At 39.8% G+C, this 10,810-nt stretch overlaps 1 pseudogene; it reads right to left on the reverse strand.

Annotated features, from left to right (window-relative positions):
• The window catches only part of LOC109835719, a 20,954-nt pseudogene continuing 19,761 nt past the window's right edge, over window positions 9,618–10,810 (reverse strand).

A 10,810-nucleotide genomic window follows, 5' to 3' on the forward strand; every position in this document is an offset into this window, starting at 1 on the left:
CGACGAGTCAGGGGCGGTGATCAACGGGTCAGGGCGACGAAGACAGGGTTGGGGGGAAGGCGATTTCGATCTGGCAGCGAGTCAGGGGCGGCGATCGAACGGGTCGGGCGCAACGAGTTCAGGGGCCGGACGATCGACGGGATTTGGGACGGCGATTTCGATTCTGCGCGGCGATGTTGTTAAGGGGCGGTGATTTCGAATCTGGGCGACCGGTCGGTGACTGGTCGGACGAGTCCGGCGGTGGCGATCGGCGGTCGCGGGATGGCTGGTTTAGGGATAAAAAGGTCACGGGAATATAAAAACATCTTTTAGGTGTTTGAGATAAGCGTTACATTTTTAAGTTTTGTATATGGTCATCTCAAAAAAACACTGGAGTTCCCAAACATGTTTCATTGGTTTTTTGAAAAAAAGAAACAGAAACAGAAAAACACTCCAGTTACCAAACGCTCCAACGATCTAGACATGAATAATTGAACTAGAAATATAGATTAAAGTTACCGTTCACCGACGAAAACAATAGAAGTCTTCTCCTCTCTCCTCCCGTAGCCAACGATGGGAATTTGGTCTCTTTTCTGCGTACGGTTGAGAGGAGGGACTCCCACCCTTAAATAGATATTTGTGATTAACCTTACCCATCATGGTTTAATCATAACCGTGGGATTATACTCCGATCGATCCTATCCTTTAGATATTCAAGATAACCACCCAACTTGATAAACATAAAACTGTCTAACCAGACCATGTGGTTAGTATCCTGATCCTAACTTTAATCGATGGCAACTTTAATTAAATCAAATAAAAAATCGAGTAGTTTGGGCCACATGGGTTCGTTGGATTAATCGAACCTAACAATCTCCCACTTGACACAACATACCTCATTTTAATTTGAAAAAACATTTAAATTTTTAAAAAACTTTTAAAGTCGGGTGCGCACCGATTTATTTTAGAAAACAACTTGTTGCCATGATTCTCATTAGGATAGTTTCCGAAACTTTTTCCTTAAAACAAAAGTACCACTAATGGTTGATCGTGAAAACACTATATGCTCTAATATGGCACAAGGTCACTCCACGGTCCAACCGCTAGTACCACTAATGTTCTAAAGACATTTTCCTTATGGTGGTTTTAGTGGAGTGTAATAGAGCCATACATCCCTTATGGTCAAATCCGATGTACGCCCTTAAATGTCCTCTGCAACATACACAAACGTGCCGTTCTGAAACTTTTACTAGCATCCGCCATGTGAAAACCATCACCTTTAGTCCAGAACGAAAGCCTCAAATATGATGCCCAATCACATTCAGCTTCTGCGCAAATTTAAGAGTCTCTTTACTTTAACATTTATGACTCTATGGACCATTGTCTTTAATTCGAGTTTCTTTACAATTAACTTAAAACTTTTTACTTTAAACTTTAGTTTTCTTTACTTTAAAATATATATATCAAGCAACAATGACCAAGAACACAATGCTTGAAAATATCAAACTGCTAAAAAATTAGCACAATAGTTTCTTTATGAGCTCAAAGCAATCCAGAATATAGTACTTGAAAATAAAACAAAACTACCACGACAACTAAATCTCACTGATCATACAGAATCGAAAGACTCTAAAACACCCATACTGGATACATATTCCTTGAAAAGCCTTGGAGAAATTCCCTTGGTCAAAGGATCAACAATCATCAACTGAGTCGGCAGATGAGGAACCTCAATCAATCCTTGTTCGACCTTATCAAGGACTAACAAGTACTTCACACCGATGTGCTTATTCCTGCTAGAAAAATTCTTGTTCTTTACAAACTGTACGACTGCCTGATTGTCACAATACAATTTTACTGGTCTCTGAATGTAATCCACCACCTTTAGTTCACTGATGAAATTCTTGAGCCAAGAGGCATGCAATGTTGCTTCAAAAACAGCAACATACTCTGCCTCCATGGTGGATGTCGTCACTAAGGACTGCTTGGCACTTTTCCAGGAAACTGCTCCTCCAGCGAGCAGAAATATATAACCTGATGTTGATTTCCTGCTATCCGCACATCCGGCAAAATCTGAATCTGAATAACCAACGACTTCTAGATTTTCAGACCTTCTGTAGACCAACATGAAATCCTTGGTCCTCTGCAAATACCGCAAAACATTCTTTACAGCTTTCCAATGAGCTACACCAGGATTTTGTTGAAACCTGCCTAATATTCCCACGATATAACTGATGTCTGGCCTGATGCATGACACCGCATACATTAGACTGCCAACTGCAGAGACATACTCCTCAGAGTTCACGAGCCTACGCTCAACTTCATTTCGTGGGCATTGAGATTTGTTGAACATATCTCCTTTGACAACTGGGGCTTCACCTGGTGCACAAAACTTCATGCCATATCGTTGAAGGACTTTCTCAATATAAGCCCTTTGAGATAAGCCCAACAAGCCTTTAGTTCGATCTCTATGGATCTTGATGCCCAAAACATAATGAGCATCTCCGAGGTCTTTCATATCAAAATGCCTCGAAAGAAAATCTTTAGTCTCATGTAGGAGATGAATATCGCTGCTGGCAAGCAATATATCATCTACATATATATATATATATATATATATATCAAACAACAATGACCAATAACACAATGCTTGAAATATCAAACTGCTAATATAAAAAATCAGCACAATAGTTTCTTTACGAGCTCAAAGCAATCCGGAATATAGTACTTGAAAATAAAATAAAACTACTACGACAACTAAATGTCATTGATCATACAGAATCGAAAGACTCTAAAACACCCATACTGGAGACATGTTCCTTGAAGAACCCTAGAGAAATTCCCATGGTCAATGGATTAGCAATCATCAACTGAGTCGGCAGATGAGGAACCTCAATCAATCCTTATTCGACCTTATCAAAGACTAACAAGTACTTCACACCGATGTGCTTATTCCCGCTGGAAAAATTCTTGTTCTTTACAAACTGTACAACTGTCTGATTATCACAATACAACTTTACTGGTTTCTGAATGGAATCCACCACCTTTAGTTCACTGATGAAATTATTGAGCCAAGAGGCATGCAATGTTGCTTAAAAAACAGCAACATACTCTGCCTACATTGTGGATGTTGTCACTAATGACTGCTTGGCACTTTTTCAGGAAACTGCTCCTCCAGCGAGCAGAAATATAGCCTGATGTTGATTTCCTGCTATCAGCACATCCTGTAAAATCTGAATCTGCCTCCATCTCCTCCTACGTAGACACCTGCTACGAATCAGCCTCCGAACTCTGCTCGACCTCTCTGAATGTAGTAGGCATCATCTCATCGACACTCTCCAATAGAAGTGCATACGTAACTACTGTGTTGGTATATCATGCTGGCATCCGTATGTTTCTCCTCTGTCTCCGAACCGTAATAGAATTCTAAACCTGGCCGTCGGTCCCTGATCCTGCTTATTTGTACCCGTATCCTCCACGTTATCACCATGCTCGTCTGGCATCACCCCAGTCGGCACTTTAATGGATACTATATCATCTGGATAATGTGGAGCTGCATCGATCTCCATCACTTGCGATGTCTCTTCTGTCGGGGTGCTCTCCACCTGATGAGAGCTGTGAAGCTTCAAGATAGAAGCGTCGTCGAATGTGACGTCCCTACTCAGCACAATTTTCTTATCCACTGGATCCCATAGTTTGTATCCCTTGACACCACGCTTGAATCCTACAAATATGACCTTCCTAGCTCGAGGTTCCAATTTATCTGTCTTCACATGATAAAATGCAGGGCACCCAAATACCTTGAGCTGGTCATAGTCATGTGCTGGCTCTCCTGACCACATCTTCATAAGGGTTTTTTCCCTCAATCGCAGATGAAGGTAGCCTATTAATAAGGTGGCTTGCATAAGAAATTGCCTCAGCCCAAAAGATCTTCTCCAAATCATTCTGCGGCAACAAACATCGGACCTTCTCCAGCAAAGACCGATTCAACCTCTCTGCCACCCCATTCTACTACGGTGTATGACTAACTGTGAAGTGTCTCTCTATGCCCTCGTCTCGACATAGCTGCTGAAAGGGGTCTGAAGTATACTCATCACCGTTGTCGGATCGCAACGTCTTGATCTTTCTCTTAGTCTGCAGTTTCAATCTCTTCTTCCACTCCACAAATAAATTTAGGACTTCACTCTTTTTCGTCATGGTGTACACCCAACAATGCCTAGAATAGTCATCTACGAAAGTGAGGAACCAATATCAACTACCAAGTGATGCAGTCTTGGTGGGACCCCAAACGTCTGTGTGCACGTAGTCCAAGATGCTCGTCGTCCTATAGATGGTTGTCTCAAACTTCACATTTATCTTCTTACCAAGTACGCAGTGCTCACAGAGCTTAATTTTTTCACTCTTAGCTCCCTTCAATAACCCCTGCTTGCACAACGCCTACAGAGACTTCTCACCTATGTGTCCCAACCTATAGTGCCAAAGTCTGCTCATGTCCGTCTCTAAAATAGCTGAAGCTACCTGGTCAATCTCGATGATCCCCTTCAGATAATACAAATTCTGACTGCAGACTCCCTTCATCACCACCAAAGATCCCTTAGTAACCTTCGCTACGGCGTTCTCGAGGTCACCTTGAATCCCTTCGTCTCCAAAGCTCCAACTGAAATAAGATTCTTCTTCAGCTGAGAAACGAATCTCACCTCATTCAATTCACGGATTACTCCATCGTACATACGAATCTGCATGGTACCTATCTCACAAATGTGCCACAGGATTGATCATTTCCTGTGATAACAACACCCCCATCGAGTCTCTCAAAAGATACAAACCAATCTCGCCTAGGAGTCACATGATAAGTAGCGCCAGAGTCAAGCATCCAATCTGATGCATCTATATGGTTCACCTCTGGAGTAATCAATAGAGAAAAGCTTAAGTCATCGAAATCATTGCCTTTCGCAACATTCACCTCATTGGCCTTTGGGCCCTTCTTCTTGTCATTCTCTTTCTCCTTGAGCTTCGGACAGTCTATCTTCCAATGTCCATATTCTTTACAGAACGCACACTAGTTCTTTGCTAACTGATGATGGCCCATTGACTTTGACCTGCTCCTATTGCCACTTCTCAGATATGGGCTTCTACCTCTCATCGATAAGGCCTCTCCTGAAGTACTAGCGCAGGAAGTCTCTTTGTCATTTCTCCTCAAATCGTAGTTTGTCAATGCATTAGTTACTTCACTGTAGGTGATGGAAGATCGCCCGTTCAACAAAGTGAGCACGAATGTATCATACTCCTCATCTGGTAAGAAGCCCAACAAGATAATCGTCTTGTACTCGTCCGTTATCTTCTTATCTACATTCGCCAAGTTCGATAAACAACTTAGTGTAGTTGTTCACATGAGCCGCAAGCGAGGTGCCTCTGGACATTTAAAATCTGAAGAGTCTTCACAATAAGTGTAACCGGTTCTCAACACTCTTCGTAAGGTACATGTTGTTGAGAATTTCCCATATCTTCATTGCAGACGTCACCCCAATCACATCATACTTCAGCTCCTATTCCAAACAGGATCTAATCACCCCACAAACATTCCTATTCATCTTTTTTCATACCGCCTCTTCATATTTTGGTGGCCTCTCATGGACCTTGATGGTCTCCTACAAATTTTGAGTATTGAGCGCATCCTGAACATCGCTCATCCACAAACTAAAATTGATCTTGCCGTCATATTTCACCATACTAATCTTGGTGTTCTGAAAACTAATTTGAACTATACCCGCTACCACCTTACTGCTTTTACCAACTTCTTCTCCCATACTTACGAACTCTAAATTGCAAAGAAAGATTCAAACTTTGATAGAAATCAAGAATTACCCAACTGAACCCTAGCTCGGATTCTAAATAGAACTCCTAACCACACGAGGAAAGCGAGATCTCCAACGGCAACTCAGCAACACTATCTCCACCGAAGCCTAGAACTCCAAGAACCAAGCTTTCACGCTGAATCTTCCTCCACCTAATGCCAAAACCCTAGATCTGAAACCTGAAAGCTCTGATAACACTTGTCACGCGCCTTTGCGGAAGCGTGCTCGACAACCAAACAAGTCGGTGAGTCACGGGAGAAGAGAACTAAACAAAATACGAGTGCAAACTAATAAAATACGATAAAACAATCGCAAACACAGATATATACGTGGTTCGGCAATTTGCCTACGTCCACTGGGAGAGGATGGGCAGATTCCACTAAATCAAAGATAGTATAAAGGGTTACAAACTCACAAAATCACTCAAATAAACCCTCAACCAAAGCTCTCAACTTGCTCACAATATCTCCCTCTCAAAGTACTCAAAACTCTCTTCTATCTCTAATAAAAATCTCTCCTTAAACCCTAGGAAACGAAGTTCCTATTTATATCAAAACAGCAAACCAAACCAAATCAGGAAACAAGGCCAAAAACCCGAACTGCGTCGCGGTCGACCGCCGCGCCACTCGTGGTTGACCGCACAGAGTGATGAAATTGACGCCTGCACAAAAACGCCTCGCGGTCGACCGCACATGCTCCTGCGGTCGACCGGCCAAAAACCCGAACAAGCACCCTGTATTGTGCACGTTCACGGTCGACCATCCCAAACCAAAACGCCTCATTCGCCATTTTCCTGTACACGCTGTTTTCTCTTCAGGGTGAGATTCTCTTTCTTGAAAATCGAACCCACGGATTTTTATTTCTTCAATTGTTAAGCTTATGCATTTGTTGCTAAGCTTACGTGTTGTTAAGCTTTCCCGTTAGTTTTTAACGTTATGCATTTGGTGTTAAGCTTTTGGTTAATTGTTAAACTTATTCATTAGTTGTTAAGCTTTTTCTTCAGTTGTTAAGTTTATGCATTGGTTGTTAAGCTGATGTATTTATTGTTAAGCTTTCTGTCAGTTATTAAGTTTATGTGTTTGTTGTTACGCTTTTTCGTCAGTTGTTAAGTTTACATATTGGTTGTTAAGCTTATGTGTTTGTTAAGCTTTTTCGTCAACTACACAGTGTAACCATTAGCTATTAAGCATATCTTGTTAGTTGTTAAGTTTATGTTTTTGTTGTTAAGTCTAGCTGTCCCCATATATGCTTTTCTCCCCTCAACAACATATTTAGAGTCATCTTCAACGAAATCACCAATTAAAAAAATTATCTTTGGAGATTGGGCGTTTTAAACCATTATATAGATAAGTTAAAGCAATCCCTAGTTTTAAGAGATTTAGAGGGAGAAATAAGGGAATCTTCTTCAAGATGAAGAGAATAAAAAATGGCCAATTAAATGAGTTAAGGATATGATTTGGGGGAGAAAGAAAAAAGAGAGGAGAGAGAGAGAGAGAGGCCAATTAATTGAGTTAAGGATATGATTTGGGGAGAGAGAGAGAGAGAGGGGCCGACGTTTAATCAAACCAAGGACACATGTTTAACTATATATGTATACATTACTAACTTCTGAAACTGTTTAATTATTTTCTTCATATGTTTTTTACATGTACTGCATGAGATTATAAGTTGGATACCCCATTTAGTTAATTTATCGTGCGCGTGCACCTTGCATGTGCTCTTGTCCAATTCTAATAATTGTTTTCTTCATATGTTTTTTACATCTAATAATGCTGAATTCTTGTCTCCATTCTATATAAAAATATATCGAGATGTACGATGTTTCGTAGAGGAGAATCATTCAAGGACACATGTTTCGCGTTTGTGGATTAGTCGGTGTTGTTAAAGTAAACAATGGCATCAGGATTAGTTACCGGGGTTTGGTTCTCAGCACTTACAAATACCCCCTTAACTTTGAACGATTATCAAAAAACCCCGCTCAACTTTTAAAATATCAGAAAAACCCTTTAGGTTTAGGGGTTATCAACAAACCCTCTTAAATTTTATGGTTTTACAATAATAAAAAAGCCCATAATGGCGCTATCCCTCGGTATCCCAAATTATCAGTAGACAAGAGTACCCCTACATAGGTTTAGTGGGCGTGTTTTTCCTGAAAGAAATCAGATTGTGTAAAACTAAAATTTAAATTCTTTCATCACGCATGGGTCAAATTCGTAACTTGGGAGTGTTTCTGTTTGCTGAGAATAGGGATAACAAAGGATAACACGGTTAGGGGGTTTTGTGATAAAACCTTAAAGTTAAAGGGGGTTTTCTGATAACCCCTAAACTTAAGGAGGTTTTTCTGATATTTTAAAAGTTAATGAGGGTTTTCCAATAATCATTTAAAGTTAGGGTGGGTTTTCTGATATTAAGCTTTTTTTAAGTGAATGGTGGGAATAAGTACAAGTTTCATCTTAGTGTATGAACAAATTATAATCATTCAGATATCATCAAATATCTATCATTAAACCATTAAAGTGTAGTGAGAAAGCTCAAATCCCACAATTACCTTGATTATTGTTAAAAATCTCTTCCACTCATCAAATCTTTTAAGTATCGAGATGGGCTAGGATGATGTATTTGGCCCTAGTTCAGTCAAAATGATTAATCCTATCTGAGTCATGAGTCCAAGTGCACTTAAACTATGTATCATCTAACTCTATTTGCAATGTTTTCATTTCTTCGCGATCAAATCCATAGAGATCAACCTTAGCACTGACCTGACAGCGGCAAACTAGGTGAGCAAGATCGAGAAGATGCGTCAGGACTTAGCGGAGACTTGGACACGCAATCGTCCTGTACTCCCCACTGTACTCGACGAAAAGGATCCTAATTTTGTGAAGAATCTCACTTGGTACGACATTGTACTGGCTTTCGACGGCGGGAAGAGTAAGGTCAGGCTGAGGATCCGACGCGACCAGCTCTACTTTTAGGGCTTTCGCGTGAACGACGCCGGTAAATGGTTCGAGCTCGGGATTGAGGGAACAGACAAGCACCTCATCGATAAAGAATCAACACTTTTTGGCTGAGTAGTATCGTGTGGATTTTATAATAATGTTGTGGAATAAATGTGAGCCTGCTAAGGTTTCCATGGGTTCGGAGTGATGTTAGTGCTCCGGTGTAGTCTGAAGTATTTTTCTGAGCTACTGTAATGTGGGCAACTAGTGCTGATTATGTCCAACATTATTGTAAGACGAGTTGTCCTTTCTTATCTTTTGCATGAATGAAATATGTGTTGATCAGCATATATAGGAATATGTACGCTTCTATTTGCCACAGAAGTATATAAGATGAAGTACGGTATGCCCACTTTGGACAGAAGCTATTTGTTCTATACTCCAAGGAGAGTGCAAGAAAGTTTCGGTGTGGGCATGGAAACACCCCAGGTAACATAGGCTTACCTTGAGCAAGAGATTAAATGGCTTAGAAGCATTCTTTATGTTCAAAATTAGCTGCAAAAGAAATTTTAGCTCAGCTAGAAAGCTCCAGACCTAATTAGACCGTATATAGATGGGCATATGAAAATGAGTGGTGTCAATCATACAAAACATTGCCAATTAGGAAGTTCATTCAATACTTATTTTGAGAACTTATTTTCCTTTTTCTGCTCTCAAGGGTCTTATCTGCAACCAAAACTAGTCTCCTCTCTTTCTATTACCGCTTTGCCAGCAAAACGCACCGTACACAGCACTTTATCTAGAATACACATTATATCGTTATTGAAATTATTATTTTTTGACTAATACTCATGCTTCATAATCGCCAATCCTTCAAATTTATTGCTTCTCAACTTCTTTCTACAAGAAATTTTCTAGGAGCAAATAACAAGGGTGCTGTTTCTACAGGATGTAAAAACATACGAGATGTATTCATTACCGTACAAGATGAAAACATTAAACTGGCTTTGCGTATTGTAATATCTTGGTTCATATTATCTATCACTTGTACCGTGAAATTATCTGTGCAATTAGGGTTTTATGTTGAAAAAAAAAATATGTGATATTTAGAGGAGATTGAACATGCTTACCACATGGATAAATACAAAGTATATCTTGCCTTCATGTGATAAATACAAAATATCTCTTGCCTGCCACATGGATGGATGGATATTAATCAGGGAGGATTCAAGTCCTTTGGGTCCCAAAGATGAGCACCAAGACCTAAATTTAGAACAAACTTGTCAACATTCAGCTTAGCTCTCGCTTTCAAAAACCATGACGCAACATGAGTACTTAAAATGCATGCAAGGATAAAGATGGGTAGATTTTAGTTTTACCTGTCAAAGCTCAATCTACAACACTATTTTCCAAATTTACGTCATGGCTGTGACGAGAATTATTCACTTTTATTACCCAATTCCACTTTTGAGGGATTGCCAATCTTGGGAGTAGCAGCAGAAACACCATGCTCGATGCACTGAAAGTTGAAAGAATTCACATATTAATAATGCTTTGAAGATTTCATCAAATCTATCACTGATTCACGACGACTAAGCCAGATGACATACTATCAAATCTATAAAATATGAACTATAAAGCATATTGGTATATTATCCTCAAAATGTTAGAAATAATCAAACACATTGTTCTTTAAGTGTATGTTGGGTTACGCTTGTGCATATGAGAGTATACTTCTATGCATGTATATCCGCATGTAAATGCAAGTGTGAGCAGGGACATGAATGATAATCTATATAGATATACATCCTCAATTTGTAAGTAGCAGAAGACAACTAGGAGAATGTAACTAATAACTAACATGGTACCAGAGCAAAGATATTAGATCATGAAATTGACTGACCACAAGTGAGCACAACTATAAGGACACGTTTATTTTTTTTTTTAAATAGTGAGGGTACTATTTTAAAATAGTTCGGACCCACCATTTTAATTCGTGTTTATTCTTTTATTTGGATTGGATTATTTGAAAAGAGGGAT

Source organism: Asparagus officinalis, chromosome 3 (assembly GCF_001876935.1).
Source record: "Asparagus officinalis chromosome 3, Aspof.V1, whole genome shotgun sequence".
Classification (NCBI taxonomy): domain Eukaryota; kingdom Viridiplantae; phylum Streptophyta; class Magnoliopsida; order Asparagales; family Asparagaceae; genus Asparagus; species Asparagus officinalis.